Raw genomic sequence first — 26,493 nt, 5'->3', positions numbered from 1 at the left:
ATGAGCAGTCAGGCACTATTAATTTCGTGAGCAAAGCGAGCTAGCAAGTATTAATCTGGCAGTCTGGCGCTACGATACCAATCAGCAGGGAGCTGGGAGCAGCGTGAGGAGCGACCGCTTCTGATCACATCAGGATGGTCACAGCGCTACCACGGGAGAGCGGAGCCTGCAGTATCAGTGGGAGGGAGGAGCATCTGGGAGGCGGGAGCGGGGTGGGGAGCCGGGCAGGGAGGTACAACAACAAACAACAAAATGGATGGCTGCGAGCCAAAAGCGAAAGAGGATTGGGGCACAAACTTTAAAACGCGATCAAATTGGCAATGGCACCGGCACAATCAGTCACAGGAGATATAGTTAGGCAAAGGCAGCACAGCACAGTACAATGATCGTCAAAGCGCACTATCGCAGTATAGCGCTATTATACAAATATAATGAGCAGTCAGGCACTATTAATTTCGTGAGCAAAGCGAGCTAGCAAGTATTAATCTGGCAGTCTGGCGCTACGATACCAATCAGCAGGGAGCTGGGAGCAGCGTGAGGAGCGACCGCTTCTGATCAGATCAGGACGGTCCTAGGGAATTGGAATATATGTGCGGCTGCACATGACTTCCTGGCACGTAGTTATATCGAAAAACACCCGAGTTGTCCTCTGATGGTGCTATCGGCTCTGGCCATCGAAGAACATGTATGTTCCTTCACTTTATTGAATTGGATGGCTGAAATGTTTTCTGATGATAACAATGACTTCCTCTAGGAGGCAGTTGCAACGTACTGTGCCTATACGCTGATGGATACAATTGGCATATATCCAGCTTCAACGCGTACTGTAATCAACAATTTTTTTACTATTTTTTTTATTTCTATGATGGGTCGTATACTGACCCTTTTTGGTTTTTTGAATTTTTTTACTTACTACTTTGGAATTTTTACTTCCAATTATCCAGTTTGGAAAATTTTGAACTTGGTTCTGTCTCAATCGAACTTGACCTCTGCGTTCCTAAATTGCCCCCCTTCTTGTACGTGTTCTGATCAGGGGAGGGTGTGGTGAAGACAGGGCCTTGATTGCACACATTGATATGTTAGCATTAGCTTATTAGAAGTTAAATGCCATTTTGCCACTTTGCAGCTTTTGCACACGACACCACATGTAACTGTTATTGTAAGAACATTTTAAACTTTTCTGTGTCTCTAATTACTCATGTTGTGGACTGGTATGAGAATAAAAACAAAAGAGTGTTCTTGATTCCCACCATTCCTGAGAGTACCCTAAGTCGCGTGTTCTGGGTTGTCTAATCATTGGAAGCTTCGCTTTAGGACGGAGAGCTAATGAGACACTGATGCTAGTCAGTTAGGGGTTTTTGGTACTGAGGTGAGTTTGTTGGTACACCACAATTTACTGAGGTCCTGGGTTCCTGTGCACAGTTCTGTGTATGAGCAGAATAACTGCAACAAGACCACACGTCAACGTTGATGAAGGCAGCAGTTTCTGCACACAATTACTGTCTCGTTGCTCGTCCTGCCTCTTTCTCGTCTTGACTCTTTCCTCCATCACCATATAATTCCTTTCTCACTATTTCACTTCTCCAAGTTCTTTTTAGTCACAGCACTCTCTCTTTGATATTGTTGTCCTAGATTTCTCTTCCTACCTCTTTCTTGTCTTATCTCTTTCTTCCACCACCTTATACTTCTTATCTCACAATTTCAATCCATCGTGTTCTTTTTAGTCACTGCACTCACTCTTCGTTATTTTTGTTCTATCTTTCTCTTCCTACCTATTTCTCTCTTTTCTGCCTTTCTCAATTTTTTTTCTGGTCCAAAGTCTATTGACAAAATATGAGTCCTGGTACCCAAATTGAGTGTCGAGGCCCTGCAATAACGGCACACCACCCACGGCGCCGACAAGAAATAAACGCAGTTTCAATTAGCCTTCAAATCTTTCTTAGACATGCATTGTCCATCTCAGGTGTATTGTGGAACTGCTAAGCAGATCACACAAAAGAAAAATCAAACCATTTATCGTGTAAGCCACACTTTATTTTCAGTTTAAACCGATTGTTCGTCTTTCACCACACATTTTACCATCAAGGCCACATAATCTATATTTCTTGGATACATCAATTAAATCACACAACGATTTCAGGAGTGTGGACTGTGAATCAAACATTCAGTTTGAACAATGTATTTTATTAATACTGTCAGTTGTCGCCTTAGTTTTCATTAATGTCCCAGATAAATTTGATTGGCACATCTTTCATCTTTTCTTGAAATATTTTGTCAAACTTTTCGTTTTGAGCCACAGTCATGAAGTTTTTCCAATCTCCAACGGTGCCTGTTGAGACAAAGAACAGAGTGGGATTTTCAGGGTTTGCGAGAACTTTGTTGTGAGACATTGATGACTGCTCCTGAACGAAGAACATTTCTTGAAGGTTACCACTGAGCCACATTGTCATTGAATGCACTACAATCAACAGTGACCTTTACTTACACCTTTTGATCTGTAGAACAATATGAAGCAAAACATTGAGCTCGCCGATTGACAATGATAAATCCAGAGTAACGCTGTAGGTGAGTGTGACGGGGTGGGCGGACCGGACATAGATGGACCTACGGACTGGTGGTCCGCCACCCCCCTTTTACCATGCCCCTTGTCCCCACAGCTACCGCAGAGTAGCTGGGCCGCTGATCCCGAGTCCGGCTGGACCGACGATACCTACGCACGCGGGCCCTTTAAGGAAATGTACATAGTGGCCGAGGGTCCGCCCATCGATGACGACGTGACATCAAAAGCCAGAAGTATCCTGGGCTCGTCGGACGGTGTGTCCCCGGAGGCGGTGATTATCGAGGAAGACGGACGGAGAGAGTCGGAGGGTAGCGAGAGCTGCAAGCCAGGAGGCCAACCTTACCACGCTTCGCCCAGCCACATTCCCACGGGAGGAGCGTGGCTCCAAGAGGTACGGGGCCGGGTAGCGGGCTGGGTCGGGCGGAAGAGGCAGCCCCGAGTGTAAGGAGCACCGCCCTAGAATCCCCTCCCTCATCACGAGCACTTCCCCTCACCCCAGTACGTGTGATGTGAGCACTGGTGCACGGTAGTCGTGTCTTCACCCCCGGCCCTATTTTGAGTCCCAGAGTGTTGCACATACCTGACCCACGCTTCTATTTATTTTTGGTACCGGTGTGGAGCCACGTGTAAGAAGATCCCAGGGTCCGACGTAAACCACGCCTGTCAAGACCTCCGGATTGTAAAGCTGAAAAAAGCATTCTATAGTTTGGGACATGGTTATCTTGTAGGATAAAGTGGACTGCCACCTTCAATGAAAAAGACATACATCCCCATTAAACCCTCTTTAAAACCGCTATTGAAGGCACCTGTGTTTCTCTTTACCCAAACATCCCCGGTCAGTCCAGTGGTCGAGTCCCCACACGTCCCAACCCCCTCGGGACAGTGAGCCACTACTTTGGTAGTAGCGCCTATACAAATATTCTAACCAAATTCATACCAGCTGGCAAACATGCCAGTAGCAGCCTACCACATCCCATCTTTCTTATGAATAGAATTTATCATAACTTGCATTGTGACATGTTCGTTTATAGATATTTGTGGCATTTGATGAATAATACTTGATGTGACAGGCATGTCCATAGGCAAATAACTGTTTTGTTGCTGGGTAATACCTCACATTTAGACCATCATCAGCTCTGCAATTGCTATTCATATGTTCGTTGTTTGCTAGGGTTTATTTAACTGTTTTGTTGCTGGGTAATTTCCTCGTATTTACACCATCATCAGCTCTGCGATTGCTGTTCATATGTTCATTGTTTGCTAGGGATTATTTTGCATGACAATGTAGTAAAATACGACTACATGTACAGCAGAGATGACAAACGGAATTATGCCCAGCCAACTCATTGGAAATAATTATTTCTACCTCAGAAGGATGAAAAGCTAGGCATGCCTACTATGATAGATATCTGCGACCTTCAGACCTTTCGTAGATGCTCTGTCAATCAGATACAATTTATTACAAATCAAGGGGGTATATTCACAAGAACGTTTGATAACTACCGCAAGAGTAGCATAACGCAACTTTCAACAACACAGCCTATGGCGGGAAGATAACCCTGTGTCAACAAAGAATTCACAACACAGCGGTAGCATGCGATAGACACCAGATAACGAGGCGAATGTCTGTGGTAAAATCAACACCATGCTGCAAAAATGCGATACGCGAACGCAGAAAAACATGCGATAAGGCCAACCTCGGTACAAAAAGTAGCGAAAACCAGCCACAGGCCTGCAAATCCCATGCGTCTGGAGTGATAATGCACCATAAAAACCCCAGAAAAAATACACCAGAAACAAGCCAAAGCACGTAGCAACATGGATGCACCCTGATCCAGCACAGAGCCCAACTCGAACCCCACAACCTCCACAGACTGCCAGCAAGGAACAATGGGGTCGGGGAAGGCCAAGGAGAAGAGGGAGAGGAAGATAGGGTGCAGATCACAGGACAACGAGACCAGCGTCAATGAGGTGACAGAACACTACCAGCAACTGACCCACTAGCAGACCACCTGAATTGCAGTCGGAGTGCCCAGGAGGTCAATAGGCACCAGCATGACGTGACTACCCAAACCAGGCACCAACCCACTGCCAACAGGAAGGCAGCAAAGGTAACAGGAGGAGGCAGTCCAGCGCCACCAGAGGAGCTGTTGGAAACCCAAGCCACAGTAATCAGTGTGGATACGGTGCAAGGAGTAGGGAGTACGAACACAGCTCGAGAGGACCTGACACAACATCAACAGGGAGTGCAACGAACAGCAACTGGAGGACGGGGGGAGATGGGCACAATGGCATACATGCCCAACGAGGCGTGGCACAGTGCACACCCACAAACACCCAGGATCATGTCCCAGATCCCCTTGGCACACTGCAGGACACACACATAGCACAAACAGCACACCAACATTGATGACAATTTGGAACAACACGCATACCCGACACTGCAGAACAGAGGACACAACTGGCTCCTGCACATGCACAGAAACATTCCTAGTACATCTGACAGAACCGGAAAGTGTGAAATGGAAATGTACGCGTATGACCTCACATCCGTCATGTAGTCCAAATGTACACTGTACAGCAGAAGAATCCAGCACCCTCCAAACAGTCACAATGTTCATTGTCATAGAGTCTGCATGCAAACCAGCACAATGCGCTAACATATATGTCAACACAAAGTCAACTCGCACCTCCCCTCCACATCGCAGAGGGACACACAACACCTTCAGCAGAGCACAGAATACAACACATCAGTGATGCCGGAGATGACTACCACACTGTCGACACTGACACCCTACAACAGCCCATGGATATCTCTTGCAACCCCCCACCAGGACCCGGGCAACCAAGCTACTCAGGGGGTACACCGAGTCTGCAACAGACCACACAGCAGGAAGCTCCCGTAACCACAGCTGACTCACGACACTTCACCCATCCACACATGGCACCCCAATGCCATGTGACAGCTCGCCAAAAGAAGGTGGCCCTACAGGTGTGGGTGGGGGCCAAACCCATGGAATGTGAACCAGGACACATACGTAGGCATCTATCACCCTTCAGGGCCCCCCCACACCCCACTAAGGAGACCCACACTGCCATTGAGACACATGCAGATGCACATTCGCAGTACAGAACCACGCCCAGGGGCACTCAAATAGCAGTCACTCTCCATGTTGACGCTGCGTACGATGGCCATGCCCACTCCCCTTACAAAATGAGTGGGTGACGGCAAAGCTACATGTTCAAGCTCCAACCCGCTGCCTGCGGTGACATGTCTGCATCCGATGTACACAGCACAATGTAATGTTGTTGGGCCCAGGCCCCACATGCATACAATAACACAGGACACAGGAGCACACGCAGATATCATGTTGAACTGGCTACGGGCACATGCGCCCGGCCCCTTTATTGGCAGGGCCACATGTTCAGTGACGCCTGTGCTGGATGTGTGTGGGTTGAGTGTAAGCCATTCCGCACAGAACAACTGGTGCTGGCAACCACTTGAACATTGAACACCAGTGCAACGGAAGCAGAAAACACATGCATTACAGAGTTAACTGCTGAGCAACATGGAGTGAGCCAGAGAAAGTCCAGAGGACAGCCAACATGCAAACAGATGGGTCCGTGAGTTGCAGTGCACTGGGGTTGGGACAATAGAGATGAGCGCGCTCATGTGAAGAAAGTCTCGGATTGTGTCCCTTCGATATATTCCTGTTGCAGATGCAGTGAGGCGTGTTAGACCTGCATCATCTTCCCCATCAACGTCTCAGGGCCCCCAGACTGTTTGAGGTGACATAGCTGTGCAATCGCTCCACAGCACAAAACACAATCAGCAACGGACAATGGCCTGCTTTGCACTGAATCACTGGCACCTGGAGTGCTGAGCAGGGTATCAGGCTGATGATGGCATCACCTACAGGTCTGAGCAACTCCGTAAGTCTGTCAGGACTACCGTTTCAACTCTAGCAGATGGCGGTTGGAGGTGGTCCTTGCGGTGGTGGTGTGTGCCTCCTGCAGTGATGCGAGGTCTGGGGCAGTCTGGACTCGTTTTGGTGTGTTGGCCCTGGTGGGACGTATTTGGGCCCGGAGGCTGTGTAGAGCACAAGGCCACCGAGAAATGGCATTGATGACCCCACCTCAGGGGCCATCGAATGTCTCCGGAGAAGGGGTCCCAGACCGGACCAGCACAGAGTTAGTGGCTCCAGAAGCACTGCGGCCAGCACAGGCACCCAGCCACAGGATGGTGACTTGCGGTGCAGTCAGATGGGCCATGCGACCTGAGTGGGTCACCATTAATGTTTCAGGTGTATGTTGCGAAGGGTTTCGGGGGACAGTGGAAGGTGTCCTCCAGGGCATGACGCAGAAAGGTTTGATTTTATCTGGAAGCAGCAAATGGAGGAGTGGAATGCAACAGCCTCGTTGCCGCCACCAATTCGGTATCAGCTAAATGAGGATGAAAACTGCCCCTTAGTCCATAGACTCAGACGCCACCAAAGTTCGACCAGAGAGTGTCCATGAATGTCGGGGAACAGACTTAGTGGCACCGGGGCTGAGAGGGGATGCAGTCTGCGATGATGCGGGTACACTGATATGAACTCCACCTTTGCAAAATCCTGACTCTGTGACCTACTGGCCCACAGTGTAGGCCGGAGGCAGCGCTCAGCGTCGGCCATTAACTGAGTGTCGCCGACATAGGTTGGTGGCCCCACCGGCCTGCGTAGCTCAGGTTCAGTAGCACCACGTGTTCGGTCACCTCTGTGACTGTGACCCAGCTTTCATCCGGACTGAGACGCATTTTCCTCTTACCCCTCTCCGTGCGACCACTGGTGTGGACTCTGCCATTTGTGATTCCCGACTAGGTGCTGAATGTGAGACCTACTGGTCCGCAGGGTAGTGCTGGTCCCTCATACACGTGTCACCGGCTGGCGTTGAACAGAGTTTGTTGCAGCACGTGTCACCGGCTAGCGTTGAACAGGGTTTGTGGCAGCACGTGTCACCGGCTGGTGCTGAACAGGGTTTGTGGCAGCACGTGTTACCGGATGGCATTGAACAGGGTTTGTGGCAGCACATGTCGCCGGCTGGCGATGAACAGGTATAGTGGCACCACGTGTCTCAAGATGCCCAATTGGAACTATGCCGCACTGATCGGGGGGTCTGGTGCGGTGACCGCTGGGGTCACTGCCATTCAGGAGCCAGGACACAGTTTCACATATGGGACTAGGGGTGGGCGGAATTTGCGGAATTGCATTACGCAAATCTCTGCGAATCTGTGAAAATCTCCGCAGACATGCAGGAATTCCGCAAACACGCAGAATTGCTTGTTCGCAATGCTTTTTTTGCAATTGATGTTTGCGTGCTCGGGGGGCTATCGAACGAACACGCATTTTGAGAACGCGAGCAGGCAAAAGATTTTGCGACGTCACGGAACGCTGACTTTTGGGCAATTTCGTGTTCTCCGCGGAACGGAAAATAAATTACCCAAACGGAATTTACCGCCCAGGCCTATATGGGACCCACTGGGACGCAGAGGAAGCCGGTGGAATATGTCAACAAGGAAGGAGTAATGTGGGCCAGCTTCGGGGGACCAGTGATGGTTGAGAGGCTGGCAGGGTCACTGGCCTCGGGCTTGGAGCTTACCCAGGCACGTGGTGGGCCCTCCTTGACACACGCCGGTGTCGGCTGGTGATCAGTGTGACCTGGCTGTGCAGGGTCGGGCCTGACGGGTTTGGCAGGTGCACAGGATCGCAGGCAACTCCGCTAATGTGGACGGCATCGGCCTTGTGGCTGGGTGGGAGGCGCTGCCCTGGCAGAGACGTTGGCCTTTCCAGAAGATGACCAGGGCTACATGCTTTTTATTGACACCCCTACGCTGGCCTGGTGTACGCCGGGCCATCCCACTCTGCTCACGCTTACGGGGGCGTAACAGGCAACATTTCAGTGAGAACCCCCACTGGCTGGGGTGACATGGTTGTGTCCACTGTCCACTACACTCCATACACCAGCGATGTATGTCACCATGGATATCAGTGTGTTCTGCATACTGCGATCTGTCCAGCATATCGCTGCCACTCTTGTCATTGTGTACTTTCCCAATCATGGTTCTACTGCATCCTTCACACATGCCTGGTTGCCACCTCTCCCCACATTCAGCTATTGTGTGACTGCAGTGCCATGCCGTTGATTGGTCATGTTTACGGCTTGCCCAGGTTACCATTGTAAGTTGTTCTGTTGTGTTGGTAGGTGGGCATGTTGTTGTGCATGTTGGTTGTGAATTTGTTATGTGTGCATTGCCAGAGTTGTGGATTGCATGGTTGTGGAGTTGAGGAGACTGGGGTGTTTATTCTCAACTTGCCAAGGGGCTGTGCATTTCCCTTGGTGTCATCCTGGGATTGCTGGTTGCTGTGGGACTGTCGAAGGGTGAGTGGATCATGCACACTGGCTGTGTATTTTGAGGCAACATTGGTGAAGGTCCCAAGGTGTTCTGATGTTGCCTGCACATTGATGTGTGACGTGTGCTTCCTGTTGCACCCATTGTGTGCTGTGTCACTAGGGGACAAAGGTGGGACATGTGTGCAGTGGATTGCCCCCAACACGTGCATGCATCTGGCTATGGCGTATGGTTCTTGCTTGGTCTCTAGCAGTTCCTGCGCATTGTTTTGGACGTATGGGGACTTGGGTGCCAGGGTGATGAGGATGTCCAGGACAGGTGTGGGGGACTTGGATATGGCTGGCTGCGAGACTCCACCAACTCTGGCGGATGTTGGTTGGGGTGTGCCAGGGACCAACAGGTGCAGCACAGACAGCAGCTTGGTGTGGGGTGGGATTTTGGTTGTCCGCTGTGTTGGTGCTGTTGGCCTGTTAGGCGATGATGGCCAGGATGCGTAGGATGGTTGTCCCTTTCTGCCTGTAGTGGACAGTGACATTGTCAGATGTTGGGCCTGTGAGGTAGGTGCGTTTCCTGGGGGGCTGCTGTCTTTGTCCGTGCTGCCTCTGTGGTGGTTCGGAGAGGTGTGTGCCAGGTGGGTGTTCTGACCCTCTTGGGTGTCCGGGCTGCATGATGAGTGGCTCCATGGCATCTGTTGCCCTTCCGATGACGCCCTGGGCTGAGCTCCCTTTTGTGGTGCAGGCTGCCGTCCGACTTTACACCAGGTCATAGCAGGTGTTAATTTCCTGCTGCTAACGCGCCTTATCGCGTGTTTTGTGTTCTTATTGCCGATCTGGCTGGTTGTTGTGAATGTTGAGGTGTCGTGTTTTTGCAGCTTTTTGCACGGGAACGCCTACTCTGCATCTCATTAGCGATAGTTTCAGGGCTCCTCTGTGACGATGTTTTTTGCGGCTGCTATCGCGGGAAACTGGTGCTGTGGGCTGTTAGCATCAGCTTGTGAATGGGGAGGTGAATTTATCACAACTTTGGCTGTGATACAGTGCCGTTAATTCGGCGATGGCTCCTTGTGAATATGCCCCAATGTTTCTCTATGGCATTGTAGTATGAAGTCATGAAGTCATACAGCTTCTATTGTGAAATTATCCCTAAGAAATACTTGCTTTACCGGGTTATTGATGTTATATAAATCGACTAGAGTTCTGCCACTATATCACTAGTTTATTCATCAAAATACAGGTCATCAATCGTTTCAGTTCCACTAATTGGCCAAGGGTATACTATGGTCAATATCTAATTGTGCTATCACTATATTTGAGAAGGCAATAATCAGAATGGATTTCGAAATATTACCCCTTTGTTTTCAGTACCAATAAACTCAATATGCTTGTTTTTACATTTTGAGTCACAATAGCCTGCACTTGGTCGAATCGTATGTGCTGAAAGAATGAAATACATGTTTTGTGCTGTTAGCAGTATTATGTTGTGATCATGTATTTCTTTGACTAAAAAATAAAATGCTCCCACCCGTATTTCAGTCATGTCATTCTTTTTCAGCTTTTTAATGGCAGTGTTATTATTGTCGAAACTAAAATAAATATTGCCCCAGCTAAATAGCAAAAAAAAATTGGCCTGAGGCACACACATACAGTAAACAAGCAAGATATCCCCTGTGATTCTGTAGCAGGTATGGTACTAAGATGTAGTCTGAGCATTATGCAGACTCCCTGACTTACCTAGAAAATGTGTCTTTGCTGGGTTAAAATGTAGGATGGCAACTTTAGCAGGGAGATTTATGTGTAATCATATATCGTAAACTATACACTTGTGATTAGTAGCTGGTTACTCACCAGTTTGCTAGCAGTTCAAAAAAGTGCACTCCATGGGGTGTAGAGTGTAGACTGGCCACTAAATAAGAAAACAATTATTTGATTTGCCAAGGAGAAAAAGTAAATGAATATTTAGATGCTTGTTACACTATACACTACGATAGTTGTCGTCACAATCAATGTGTGTGCATTCTTTTTAAAGGTATACACCAGATATTTTCAATTTTTAAAACCCACTACTACAGTATCATGGCATTATAGCCTTCAAATAAACTCAACTTAGTTTGTTATTTGAATAGTTGCAAAATCACAGGAGCGATTGAGTGAAGGGAAGTGGTTTTATTCCAATAAACTAATCAGCAATGAAAGCCACCATCTATAATACAGCTATCTAGTAATAACAGTCAATATTTGAATCTTGATACTTGTGACATCCCTAAGATTCAGTGAGCAGTGACATCAGTTTTGACATAGATGATATGCCACAGCAAGAGGATGAATTATACATGTAGATAATTACTCATGCTCCCTCTTTGAGAAAACAAATGTCATCCCAATTCAGGAACAAAATTAAATAACGCTATCGAAATTATTGGTAGACCTTTCCACAAAGACGTTCTACTACTACCTAACTGTACCTAAATGTTTACATCTGGGTGATAAACATACTTTTGAATATGCTAGTAAGTACAAACATTATTATAGAACAAACTTTTCCAACTTTAAATTTAACAACTTTTAGAAAACAACCAAATTAGCTTTTCAAAGTTCTTTCACACTGTCAATCGGGAATATGAGCAGAAGCTCGAAGAACAGAAGGTGTACCCTCCAAGGCAAAAGGAATGTCTTCTAGTCAAGTTCAAATCATTACAAACAGTAGCATTTACTTTGGTTATCCTGTACATGCTCCATATGTCACTGAGCCCAAAATGATCAAACTGTTTTTACATTACTCATTATGAATGTTCCCAAGAATCTGCTTACATCCATCCTCACATGTTCAGGTTTCCTAACCATAATTTTGTCACCTTCTTTCCATTTGACTAACTTGGTGGAATGTTTGCCATCATACCTAGCTTTGTATTTCAAGTGACAATCTTCAGGTCTTAAAGCAAACCTCTCTTCAGTGAGCTTTTATATTCAAGTACTTCTTTACCAAGTTTTAACCATGATGGATTAAGGTTGGAATTTGGTATTCTAACTCTAAGAGTGAAAAAAGGAGACTCCAAGGTAATGCTATTGGGTTTCACCCTAGGTTCCTCCCAAGACTCCTTCAGAACCTCAGTTAGCAAAAGCTTATTATCAATTATTAGCAGTTGCCCTTTGGACCTAACTCTTTAATCCTATGTGCAGTGAATAGAGAGCCATGTTCCGGTAAACAATAGAAAGACCTTCTAAAAATTCTTGCATTTCCTGTGACACAAACTGAACACCATTGTCAGTCACACAGAACTGTAGTGTAAATGCCCTAGCAAATTCGTTCTTGAGAAAATATAAAACAATTCTGGTGGTAAGCACACTAACACATTTGGTGACTAACCATTTAGAGGTATAATCAACCAACAAGAGGACAAAACACTCAATAATTCCTTTGGGCACTTGTAAATGCATTCATTCTAAAAAAAAACATTGGCATATATATATGTAAAACATATTTAACCTTTACAGAAACACACATTCACTGGATGATGTCATGAGTGATGTCATTAGTGATGTCATTTGAGATGTCATCAGTGATGTCATCAGTGATGTCACTGACCATGTCATAAGTGATGGAATATGTGACATCATCAGCAGTGCATTGCGGGCGCCCAAGTTATAGTTAGCTCAACTAACTATAACAGGCGAATTTCTCTGGACTTATATGAGTCAAATGTTCAACCAGCTATAATGTCCCTGAAACCTATGGTTGTTTTAGTGAATTTCTAAGGTTTTTTAAATGCTAATTCCTAACTATAACGCGCCTAAAATCTATGGTTTTAACAGTGAATATGTGTATGTAATGGCCGACTAATAAAGAGCTGAACAGCACTTTGAAGAACAGGTCCGTGTCTGCTTGCCTAATTACTATGCTGCAGCAGCTGTGAAGCAGTTCTTCGGATAAATATATATATATTTATATGCAAAAACATGTTACCACGCCAATTGCTCCACCAGGAAAAAACGAGTGTAGACCCATTTTCCGTGCTGTTTTATTTTATTGCCACCTCTTCAGTCTGCCATTGTTATATGTTTTATATATATATATATATATATATATATATATATATATATCTACTCCACTTCCAATTCACTTGTTGAAGAAACGGATACCAACACGCAGGTAGGATCAACAATTAGGTCTTAGGTTTATTCAAATATACGCAATAACGCGTTTCGGCACTTCCTGCCTTGCTCCCACTACAATCATCACTTTCCTGCACCATTAAGAAGCAGAGTCACACAGTCACATGGTTCATGAGTCAGTATAGATATAAGAGACAGACTTAGAACAAAGTTTCATTTGCTAAAAGGAAGTAAACATGGATAGTACTGCATCCCGTGTAATTTCAGAACTTAGAAATGAAACATATCATTCCTAATTAATTAAAATCTAATTTTCTGATGTATTGACAATTAAAACAACATTGTCACAAATGATATACAAATTCCAAACTCTGGGCTCGTGTTTCACTGTAACGGGTCCTGTTTTCTTAGCAACATTCGTTAAATAGAAGGACTTAGGAACCATTTACTATCTCAAAATTAATGCAATAAAGTGCTAGTGCAAAAGAAACCCTGGCAGATACTGGATTGACTATTCTTACACAAAATCTATCAATGCAAACAGATGCTCAAGTGTACTGCCAATTACTGGGTTCACTCAATAATAATACTTCTTATTGTGCATTGCATTATTACTGGTTCCCTCAATTCACAAATGTATACATAATTAATTCAAAATGTATAAAATAATAAAAAAACAATCAAAACATTGGATGTACTTTGCATGAACTTGCTCATTCCTCATGTGTTATGGCAGAGAAAAATATATTCCAAAACATTACATATATGATGAATATATCATGCTTAATCAAATATACACAGGTCCTGTCTAGGTACAAGTGCTGCTCATCTGGCTTGTCTGTGTCTTTAGCCATTTACCATAGCTGGAACAGGTAGTTTCCAATTTTCAATTTTTGGTTATATTACTTCTAGAATCAAAAAGTGCAAATGCCTGGTTGTTAAAAAAATTCGAAAGCACAGGTGCTAGTGCAAGTATGCAAACATAAAATGCAAGTACATGAAAAGTCTTGATCACACTTGAAGTATATAACCTCTTCATGGACAATAAAGTGCATGTGCAAACAACCTTTTTCCTCCTCTAAAAATAAAAGGGCAGGTTTTTAAACTCTACCTAGGGACTCTAAATGTAGCAATTGGTCTAACTGCATTGTGTACATTATTAATCCAATGTCATCATTTCATCAATTGATTCTCTGCCATATTGTGGAGTTATACACAATCATGATGTTAAAACCCGATAGGAGCAATTGACATCACTAAAACCTCCAATTCCGTCCATCTCCATCTATACAATAATGATTGCCCTGCTATAAAAGTAATTGCTTAAAAGCTCTGTTTGTAGATACCATCACTACATTTGATGGACATGTAAATCCTCTTCAGCATTCAACCCAAATGGGAAACCTTGTGTTAAACAGCATTATATATCTTGACTCCAATTGGCGTAATCTGTCCTCACAGTCTCCACCCCTTCTTAGTTTGGGCACATGATCTACTGCAAAATAAGACAGGTAATTTGTGTTACCTCTATGAAATTCATTGTTGTGGCGAGCTATTACATAGTTTTTATCGTTGTTTTTCACTGGCCTTACGTGCTGTAATATTCAGATATGCACATGTGAATGGTGCCACCCACATAAAGGTTTGGGCACGTGCATCATAAGATTTATACAACGTAATCGCTTCTGCAATTCAGTGTGCACCTGATCTTCCAAGGGCTGGTCATGAGGGGTGCTATTACCTGTCTGTCATTACATGCAATTTTACAGGCTTTGCACTTAAAGCATTTATGAAACCCAAGGCTTACTTTTAGCCAGCTTTCTGCTCTGCCCACTTCTGGACTACTCTTCACTAGATCAGTCCTCATTGATATAGCCTTTTTAAAAGTGATTAAAGGTTTGCATGGTAAAATCTCACTGAAGAATGGATCTCTTCTCACCAAATGCCAGTGCCTACTCAGGCTGTCTCTCGCCCTAGACTGGTAGGCACTGTATCCGGTGATCATCCTTATTTGATCTCCCGTGGTTTTTCTCTTTTGTCTGACTTTTTCTTCATTGGGCTTGAGTAATGTGTCCCTCTTAATTCTGTTTACTTTCTCAAGCACCTGATCCAAGACTTTGGGATTGTAGCCCCCACATAAATCTTTCAGTTAGGGATGTCTGGGCTTCTGTAAGGGCTGATGCTTTATTACAGTTGCGTTTCATCCTCAGATGTTCGGCATAAGGGATGCTCATTTTGAGTTTCTGAGGACGAAAGCTCCTGGCGTGAAGGATAGAGTTCCCAGCTGTGGGCTTTCTAAATGTACGGTGTGGATTGCATTGTCTTTGTTATATAGCTGTAGGTCAAGAAAAGATACCCTAGATTGACTGATGTTATCTGTGAATCTGAGATTCAGAGCATTCTCATCCAATTCCTGTACAAATTGCTTGGCTGTTACTGTGTAGACAAAGTCTGCACATCTCCAAAAGCATCCCTGAATGTTGATAAAGCGAGATGGGCCGAGTATTGAGGTAATGACGAACTGCACACAGTCCATCCTCATGCGTTATGCTCATATAGAGACTGGTCACATCCAATGTTATTAAGAGATAGGAGTCGTTCCTTACCACATTGGGGATTTTATTCAAGAAATCACTTGTATCTTGAATGTAAGCTGGTAGCTCTTTCACAAATGTCTGCAGAAAGGAGTGCAAATACCTGGAGGTGGGTTCAAAGAGACTGCCCATCTCTGAAAAGATGGGACTGCCAGGCGGGGCTTCCTTATTTTTATGTACCTTAGGGATCAAGTAAAGGATCAGTGTGACGGGATTCTCTACTTTCATGAATAAATATTCTGCTCGTGTTATCAAGCATAAACCCTGCCATCTTCCCAGATCCTTCAGGTATTTATGTTTGACTTCAACTAGGTTTCTTTGAGGCATCTTATGTTAACTATGAGGGTCACTTAGTTGCACTCTAGCTTCTTCATTGTATGAATCAAGTGGCTAGAGGACCACATAGCCCCCTTTGTCCGACTGTCGGACTACAATGTCTTTTCTGTTTTTAATTTTGTTGACGTTTTATCTTTTTGACTACTACTATTCAGGAATGCCTTGCTAGAAAATCTTGACAATTGTTTCAAGTCTTCAATTACCAACTCAGAAAAGACAGCAATCGCATTGTTAGGAGTATTGGGGTGAAGGTTGATTTAGGTTTAAAAGCTGTTGCTGTGCTATCATATATATCCAAACACAATAGATCAGCAGTTTCTGTCACAGCCCCAGGTGCTGACAGACCCTCACACTATTATTCTAGTTGGTGCAAATCATGCAGTACCTCCAAGTCCCCAACTTCAAGATGTGTTACCTCTTGTGTGTCAGTATGCATTTTCTTTGAATCCTCCCTCCTGTTCACAATATTTTTATTCAAAGCCTTAGATTCCTTATGAATTTAAAGACGTCAATACAGGTTTGGGTATAATTGAAATCTGTCCGTATGCAAAAATATAGACTCAATGATAATATTTGAGTCTCCTCATCCGTAAGCTGTAGATCTGTCAAGTTGATTACAGTCATGGGGTCTTCCATTACCTGCGTTGGAACAGTTCTTTCATTTTTGCTCCAGAGCGCAGCTCCATTCCTGCTCTGTCAGTTTTTACAACACCTTGGTATTCCTTTCTTCTCCATTGCGAGTTTGGTCTTGTGGTCTGAGTTCGATCTATGCATAAAAAACGCAAGTCATCAATAACCGATGGTGGTTCAAGCTGGTTTGAGTTTTGATTGTCATTTCTATTGCCATCTTCTGACCCGGTGTCTACATCAGATCTCATTAGAGAATTTGCTTCTGCGCTCAACTCAGCACCTGCCTGCTGCCCATCAACTCTCCTTAATTCAGCGCCTGTGGGCTTTGACGTTCTCTGTCTCTGGATGTTGTCAAACCGGCAGGCAAATGTATAAATCTGCCCCGTTGATAATTCAATCTGTCCCTCAAGAATTTTGTGGCTTTCCTTTCCCGTATTGTTTGTTCATGCTTTTTTAGTCTGGTTACAAGGTCAGACTCAAATTTCTTTATGGGATTCTCTTTTGCCAGTTTTTTAAGTTCAGTCTCTATAATACTGATTTCTTCAAGTATTCTGTCTCGGTCTTTGCTCGCATATTTAATCAATTTCTTCATCATATTCTGAGATGACAGTGCATTATTCGTGGCCCACTCCTCTAACATTTCCAGATCGGGGTTCTCAAAAGTTGGGGCTATCAATACTCTTAGCCGGCGGGAGACTCCTCCCACATCGAGGTATTTACCTAGAGACTTAACTTCCCACCATTTAGAAACTTCATTGCGTTTAAGTTGTTCCAGTGGACACATCAACGTGTGCACATTGGTTTCCCTTTGTAGGTTCTCGGATCCACAAGTTTTTTCTCGTTAAATCCGCTGCTTCTTTGCTAAATACAGTATCTGCTGCATCTTCCCTTTCTCTCATCCAGGTATCCATGACAGCGTAAATCACACCAGTAGTGATTGCTTGACGCACCACTATGTAGCCGAACAAACACAAGATCTTTGATCCTTCCCCGCCGGGTGACCTCTTCTCCCCTTCAATTCGTAACAAGGTACCGCACTTTCTGGTGGCTCGCCTCCCAGACTACAGGCACCCTCCGACCCATTGTGCCCTGGGGTTCCTCACCTTACGGTAGATGTCCTTATTGCCTCTGGATTTGAGGGAGGGCTTCCTGCTATGCCTCTCACATCACCAACATTGTTGCCTGATACCGTAGAAGCACCAGTACAAAGCTGTGCCGAAGCGGCCGCTTTCCAGCAGTTAGTGGATCTACATCTACTCCACTTCTGATTCACTTGTCGAAGAAACGGACACTGACAGAGAGGTAGGATCAATGATTAGGTCTTAGGTTTATTCAAATATACGCAGTAACGCATTTTGGCACTCCCTGCCTTGCTCACAGTACAATCGTCACTTTCCTGCGCAATTAAAAAGCAGAGTCACACAGTCACATGGTTCGTAATTCAGTGTGGATATAAAAGATAGACTCAGATCAAAGTTTCGGTTTCTAAAAGGAAGTAAACATGGATAATAGTGCATTCCCTTTAACCTCTGAACTTAGAAATTAAACATATTATTCCTAATTAATTAAAATCTAATTTTCTGATGTATTGACAATTAAAACAACATTGTCACAAATGATGTACACATTCCAAACTCAGGGCTCGTGCTTCACTGTGACACACTTCTGTTTCCTTAGCAACATTCGATAACTAGAAGGACTGAGGAACCATTTACTATCTCAAAATTAATGCAGTAAATTGGTTTCAGAGCTCCTATTTATATGTGTGTGACATTTGCATACTTAATGTATATGTAGCAGGATACAATGAAAGTCTCTCTCTCTCTCTCTCTCTCTCTATATATATATATATATATATATATATATATATTCACTGAAAAAACCATAGGTTATAGACCATATATAGTTAGGAATTAGCATTTACAAAACCTTGAAAATTCACTGAAAAAACCATAGGTTATAGACCATATATCGTTAGGAATTAGCATTTAAAAAACCTTATTTTACTCACACAAAACCATTGAAATTCCATATATAGTTAGTTGCACTAACTATATATCGCGCACCCGCAATCCACTGCTGATGATGTCACATATTACATCATTCATGACATGGTCAGTGACATCACTGATGACATCACTGATGACATCTCAAATGACATCACTGATGACATCACTGATGACAACATCCAGTGACTGTATGTTTCTGTAAAGTTAAAATGTGTCTTACATATTGAAGAATGAGTGGAAGTATAAGTGTCTGGACAAAGGATTTAGTAGGTGCATGACTGAATGTATGAGTGAGTGATTAAATGTGTCTCACTGAGTGCATGGGTTAGTGACTAAACTGTCTTAATTTGTGCATCATTATGTCTGTTGTTCTGTAAACTGCTGCATGTGTTGATCAGTAGCTATATGATTAACTATATGGGTTACTGATTGATTGTCCAAGTATTTGTATGGGAGACTGAGTGTGTGTGTGGCTGGCTGGGAGGTGTGTGACTCTGTGCAGATCAATGTGTACTTGTTTCAATGATTGTATAAGAAGGTAAGTATGTGTTAGTATATGTTTGAAAATGTAAGGTGCTCTATGTTTAACTGTATAGACAAGAAAATGGAAGTGTCATTGATTCTTTACAGGACTGACTAGGTGTGTGAGTAACTCCATGGATGAGTGGCAGAGTGTGAGTGTCTGTATAGGTGTATGAGTGCATATGATAGTGTTGTAAAGATGAGTGATTGTATGTATGAATGATTGTATGGGTGAATGAGTGAATGTGTGTGTAGACGTAGGAATCAGTGAGTGCGTATGTAGTAACTAGTATTGTTGTGTCAATGGTTTCAAAAATTATACTCTGTATTTAACACTGGGTGAAACAGAGGTTATATTAAAATGTGAGGAGATGCATTGTATTGTCACATGAATGATATCATCAGTGATGTGGTCATTGATGTCAAATGAGATATCAGTGATGTCATCAGTGATGTCATTTGAGATGTCATCAGTGATGTCATCAGTGATGTCACTGACCATGTCATGAATGATGTAATATGTGAAATCATCAGCAGTGGATGGAGGGTGCGCGATATATAGTTAGTGCAACTAAATATATATATAATTTCAATGGTTTTGTGTGAGTAAAATAAGGTTTTTTAAATGCTAATTCCTAACGATATATGGTCTATAAGATATGGTTTTTTCAGTGAATTTTCAAGGTTTTGTAAATGCTAATTCCTAACTATATATGGTCTATAACCTATGGTTTTTTCAGTGAATTTTCAAGGTTTTGTAAATGCTAATTCCTAACTATATATGGTCTATAACCTATGGTTTTTTCAGTGAATTTCAATGGTTTTTTAATAGCAAATATCATAAGCTGTCGAATGTCAAGTACGTGGTAAGTAAAAACATTTTCGTGTTTATGCACACTGATCTGCTTTGAATGCTGCCCCCCCCTCATTTCTATTAGGAGTACTCTCTCTTTGCAGATAGTGAAGGGTAGTTAACGAAGGCCTTTGCCCCCGTTGTAATCCGTCGTGCCTGCTTCTCTCTCCATTTGATTGATTGTTCTCTTTGGTTCATTCTCTATTTACAAACAAGCACAAAGTCGCAATACTCTGTTTAGTCTTTGCAGATAGCGAAAAATCGTGTAAAAAAACAAAAGGAATCGAGCAAAATCAGTAGGCCACTAATGGGATCTCTTTTTGACCTCGCTAAAATAGAAACATTAGGAACAACCTGTTGAAAATAGCAATGTGTATGTACATAAGCGGCGTTCATTTGTGTTCACAGTACCCCTTGTTGATTGTTTGAATCGAGCATTGAATTGTTCGAAGTTGGTTCTCTTAAGGATCTTCTCTGCCTGCAAACGAGGAAGAATAGGAATATTCTCTCTCCCTTTGCAGATAGTGAAGGGTAGGTAACGCAAACCTTTAACACGTCGTGCCTATTTCGTTCCTCATTGATTGATTGTTTTCCCGAACATTGACTGTTTGGGAATTGGTTCTTTTTGGAGGTATTCCCTGTTTGCAAATAAACGTAGGAAAATCTTTCCAAGTAGTGAAAGGGTAGGTAATGCGGACCTTTCTCCCCCGTTGTAATCTGTCATGCCTATCTACTCCCCACTGATTGATGCACCTGTTTCACCCGGACCATTTACTAGAGATAGGTCATCTGGCCCGACCAGAGAGCACCCCTAGTGAAAGGACATATGCAATAATAACAAAGTGATCACTGTATCCTGTTAACAGAAACTTTAGCATGAAACAACCTGGAAAGAAAGGAATAGGAAAACGAAAATCAGTAGGCCCCTAATGAACTTTTTTATTAAATAACAAACAAAGAAACGATAACAATACGTAATGATAAAACCTATTATTGTCCTAGAAACAAGAAACGTTAGAAGTAAGCCCGTAATAAGAAACCTGAAAACAGTAAGAGAAACCAAGTGTGACATTGAAACGGCCACAAGGCAACAAGGCTTCATCGCCCCTCACTGCCCCAAAACGTGTCTGTCCCACCGCCTGCCACGCCCAAATAACGGCAAACTGGGAAAGATACAACTCAGCAGACATCCGCCCCATTCTGGAAACTTCCAAAGTGCAACAGGTTTCCGGCTACGCCCAGCCGGAAGCAACACATATAAGGCGGGTCCTGCTGCCAACCGTCGGCCAGGAGATCATCACGTAGGGGGTAGCCGGAGGAGAGGCCGAGGCCAGCGGGACCCGGCCAGGGGGATTGCTTTGACAACACTGGAGAGTTGCAGGGGGGGGAATGTCTATGTCCTCGACCCTCCCCTCTCTCTCCCAGTCCGGCCGCGGTGGCACTTGAGAGTTGCAGGTTGTCCCCCCACTCTCTCTCCCGGTCCGGCCACCAACGGCCGGGGGCTGGGGCCGACGGGATCCGGCTGCAGCCGATGAGCCAAGGAACCCGTTCATGGGGCCAGAGCAAAGGGCGTCCGGCCGCCATCCACCGGAGGTCCGGCCCAAAGATGGACGGGACATTTCTTCTTTCTTTTATAATGGCTGCGACAACACTGGGGGGGATGTCTTGCACATGCCTCCGACACCCCCCCCCTCGTCCTCATCGCCTGGTCCGGCCATAACAAATGTCAAGCGAGACGCCGTGGGGTGCACTGGGTGGGAGAGACGGTGCGAACAGGCCTCTCCCGCCTCCCCAGGTGGAGGCTTCCCAGCTGCACCCTCAGCGCTCCAGGCGCCCGGAAAAGGGTTCTTCCACTGTGGCGATGCTGCAACGTCTCGCCCGGCAGGGTGGAGCCCGTCCGCTCATTTGACCCCGCGATCGCCAGTAGCTACCGAACTCTCAAAATGGCGGTCGACCTGGCAAGAGCGGGCCCAGCATAAAGAAATGGCCCGGTCACTGGTTGACTCCACCACCGTAGTCCTCCACGACCTTGAAGATTCTAGAGGAGCCGCGGGAGTCCCCGACCCCCGCAGACACCCCCGATGGGGAATGACTGCCATGATCGCCCGTGGAGTGACGAAACTGTAGCCGCGGGACGTCGGCGCTCCCATGCTGGCGCCAGCCTCAGTTTGAATGACTAGAATCCTGCAGACCTCAGTTCCGGTGAAAGCACAGTGTGACCCGGTAGGAAAAATTGTTGCACCCCCTCCCCTTTTTGACTGATAGTTCAAACCACCGATCCTTTCCTTTGCCCTTTTAACGGAACTTTGGACTGCCTTCCCCCCCCCCGCGGCGCCCCACGCCGTTATTTGCTGGGCGGCAACTTACTAGACATCACCTTCGTGACATCCAGATTTCAGCGCGTTCTGCTGCCTTGGAACTATTCGCACAACAGACCGCTACTGACAACCCACCCCCCGGGACGCCCCACGCCGGATACCCAAATCAGTGCGGCACCCAGGCAACATCTTCTGAATTTTCATAATTTGAAAGAACTAGTAACATGTACTCATCAGGAATTTCCTCTTCAATCATCTCATCAGGAATCTCCTCATGAAAAGTCTACAATGATGGTTCTTGTAACTCTATGGTCTCCAAACATTCGATAAATTCGCCATCAAGAGATTGATCAAAAAAATCATTCAAGTCATCTCCTCCTTGTGAGAATATTTCATTATTGGTGCTGTCAATTTCATTAAATGTAGTGGATAATTCAAAAGAAATTGCCACGGTCTCTTCATTGTTTAAATGTTTTTACTGTTTTTGTTTTGTTGTATATATTTATAAGTTATTAAAGTTTTATATTCCTACTACTTTGTTGGAGTGCTATATATTTTTAATGTGACACATAATTGTAAAAACTTTGATGTACAAAGAGTCATCCCTGGAATCTTCCGCTTCAGGCTCGGTCCCCTCCCCAATCACAATACAGGATGGTTTTCAGATAGTAGGAACGCGTGTGGTTTGACGGATCTCATCGGGTGTGGGCCTTGATCTACTATAACTCCTTTGAAGAGGGGTGATTCTTTACAGCTGGGGCCATAAACTACATCTGCAGGGCTAGCTGATAGCCTGGACAATCGGACACAGAGGAAGAGGAGTGTCAGAGGGTGCGGTAGTGAATAGGGCGAAAGGGAGGTGTCAGGCGGGCACAGAGTGTGATTCTCAGGGAAGAGCAGCGCAGATGGGGGGAGATTTATTGCCGATGCATAAGACAGAGAGCGGGGGTGACCAGTGCCTGGGGAAGATGCTTGCGAGGGTGGGGAGCCATGCTACGGATCAACAGCGTGCAGAGAGTGGGTCTGGTCAAGGCATCTAAAATGGCTGCCGTGCACGACAAAAGTGTGGCATTTCAAAAAAGGCAAGATGGCGCAGACAATGTTTTTCAACACTTCCTCTTTTCCTTCGAATCGAACGTTAACAGACGTTGGTGCATATTACCAAAGTTAAGCGATATTTATCGCTAACGATGCTTAGCAACGAATTTTTTACCGCTAAGCATCGTCAGAAATTATCGCAGATAAACCTTGCTATTATCAAGGTTTATCGCAAATGCGATAAAAAACGGCCGCAATGCATGAATATCGCTAAAAAGTCAGCGATATTCATGCATTACCGAGCTAATGCTCTTAGCCATGTTATCCACCTCCCATTGGATAACATGGCTAAGAACTGCTCAGGGCAGGTGTTAGTTTTTGGAGATATTCGCGCTTAGCGCGAATATCTCCAAAAGTTGGTAATAGGAGATAGATATCTTGCATGTTGTAATGCAAGTTATTGTGGTATATGGAACTCATACCATAATCTCCCAGGAAAACAGAAACTGATCCTTTTGAGACCGCCTGAGAAGGCCTAGGGGGTGAGGGGTACTCTACTTTGCCCCCTTTTCACGTTCCGAACTATTTTATTTTACTCTCTTCTGTAATTACACAAAATGGCAGCGATAAGATGCATCAGAGACAGACAGTGAGAGAAAGGAGGCCGGAGATGAAGAAGAGATGTCAAATACACATTGGAGATAATATAGTGGGAGAAGGGAAGTAAATATGAGTAAACTTACCATGTAACATAAAAATGTTGCACTCTATACTATAAGTCTCATTTTATACTACAATCACTTCGCTACAACCTCATAAATTAAAAAAAAAATGAATAATGTCTCAAACAATTTTTGATTTCTAAATATAAATTTATTCTTCTGAATTTTCAAAATTTGAAAGAACTAGTAACATGTCCTCATCAGGAATTTCCTCTTCAATCATCTCATCAGGAATCTCCTCATGAAAAGTCTGCAATGATGATTCTTGTAACTCTATGGTCTCCAAACATTCGATAAATTCGCCATCAAGAGATTGATCAAAAAAATCATTCAAGTCATCTCCTCCTTGTGAGAATATTTCATTATTGGTGCTGTCAATTTCAATAAATGTAGTGGATAATTCAAAAGAAATTGCCACGGTCTCTTTATTGTGAGCCATTTTATTTTGAAATTGCTTGCTGTAAATTGCAGAAAAAAATAATCACTTTCATTTATCGTTTTTAGTAATACATAATATAAAACTAACTTTATCAAGTATTTAGTATAACAGAAGGACTGTAAATAAATAACAGAAAACATTTTTCAAATTATCTTAAAGTGTACAACATAGTTCCCCTTACAAATTAACAACTCACCTTTTTAAAAGTAGGAGAAGTGTTAGTACTGTGTAAATCAAACACCAGAAATTGAGCACCAAAAATTCCTCACAAATGTACCTCAGACAGTAGTATCACAAAATGGCTGTGGTTTCCTCTCATTTTAGATATATACATAACCAATTAACTTTCATCACACACAAATACAAAACCAAAGTAACATTTTAATTGGTTCTAAATTTCAACACTTTCAAATGTGTTTTCCCCATGCAATTTTCCATAGGACATTTAGATACGTCTACAGCCTGAATGGCTGAACGGAATTACACCAAACTTGGCAAAATGGTACATCAAACCTAAGAGGTCAGGGAGGATCTACTATGCCCCCTTATGGTCATTTGCCCCTTCGCTTTGGCCTCCTCTTGTCTCTCGATCCTACCGAGAGACAAGATGGCGGCCGCTACGGACTGTTTGGAATGTTTACAGACGCCGGAGAACCAATCAGCTTCGCAAAGCTCCGTAACGCGAAAAGTACGCGAAGCGGAGCGCTGTTATAGATATATATCTTTTTTTGAACGTTAATTTCTCAAAATCCACTGGAGCACATATATTGAGACCTAGCAAAGGCACATCGGGCTACCAGTCCCTAATATTTTGCCAAGTTTCGTGCAAATCCATTCAGCCGTTCGATTATTATTATTATTATTTTTTTTTGCCCCGCGGGGCCCTTTTAAAACCTCCACATCAAACCTAGGGGGTCAGGGAGGATCTACTATGCCCCCTTATGCTCATTTGCCCCTTCGCTTTGGCCTCCTCTTGTCTCTCGATCCTACCGAGAGACAAGATGGCGGCCGCTACGGACTGTTTGGAATGTTTACAGACGCCGGAGAACCAATCATCTTCGCTTCACAAAGCTCCGTAACGCGAAAAGTACGCGAACTGGAACGCTGCCCGGTCCGCTGTTACAGATATATATCTTTTTTTGAACGTTAATTTCTCAAAATCCACTGCAGCACATATATTGAGACCTAGCAAAGGCACATCGGGCTACCAGTCCCTACAATTTTGCCAAGTTTCGTGCAAATCCATTCAGCCGTTCGGGCTAAAAGTGAGGCCAACCGCCCAATGGAAAACTCAATGTTAAAAACACGTTTTGGGACCCCCCTTTTTTCTCGGCCCCCCCTTGATGAACCCCCCCCCAAATTTTCAGGGGCTGCTCAGAAACAAAATGTTCCATTTTCCTGAAAATTTCAGCCAATTCCGTCCACAAACGCCAAAGTTATTAGACATAGAATTTTCAAAAATCCCATAGAGAAAAAATCCTAACTATATATACCTACTGGCGACCGCCAGTAGGTAATATATATATATATATATATATATATATATATATATGCTGCAACTCGCAAAGTACTCCGCTTAGACACGAAAATCACGGGCGTAGACCAACTTGTGCTCCAGCATTATTTTTTATTTAATCCCACATTCGTCAAGACGCGTTTTGGCCGTCCAAGCGGCCTTGATCACCTGATCATACGCAGACACTTCTCCAAATTTAAAGTGCTAGTGCATCATACATTTCATGGACATAGACAAAATACTTGACGGTTTAAATACCTTAACAGTATCAGATTACATTTAATAATCTGCATCTCTCACTTTGGGATATTTTTGTATATATGTAAATAACTGCTTAAATGCACACAGTGTTAATACATTTTACCCATTCTGCGAGAATATTGATTTACCTTTATTTGGGAGCTAACCAAGACAAGAAACTTATCGGCATAAATGCTTATTCTTAAATTGACTTTTTAA

General features: G+C 44.0%; 1 long non-coding RNA gene across 1 annotated transcript in view; it reads right to left on the bottom strand.

The window, feature by feature from the left end:
- Nucleotides 1-2,165: 2,165 nt before the first annotated feature.
- Nucleotides 2,166-26,493, bottom strand: part of LOC144763181 (uncharacterized) — an 85,441-nt gene continuing 61,113 nt past the window's right edge. Inside the window, exon 2 of the long non-coding RNA XR_013596180.1 lies at nt 2,166-2,329. This is a non-coding gene — a long non-coding RNA (uncharacterized LOC144763181). The remainder of the gene's footprint in view (nt 2,330-26,493) is intronic.

Source organism: Lissotriton helveticus, chromosome 6, assembly GCF_964261635.1.
Source record: "Lissotriton helveticus chromosome 6, aLisHel1.1, whole genome shotgun sequence".
Classification (NCBI taxonomy): domain Eukaryota; kingdom Metazoa; phylum Chordata; class Amphibia; order Caudata; family Salamandridae; genus Lissotriton; species Lissotriton helveticus.
This window is presented reverse-complemented; position numbering and strand designations above follow the sequence as displayed.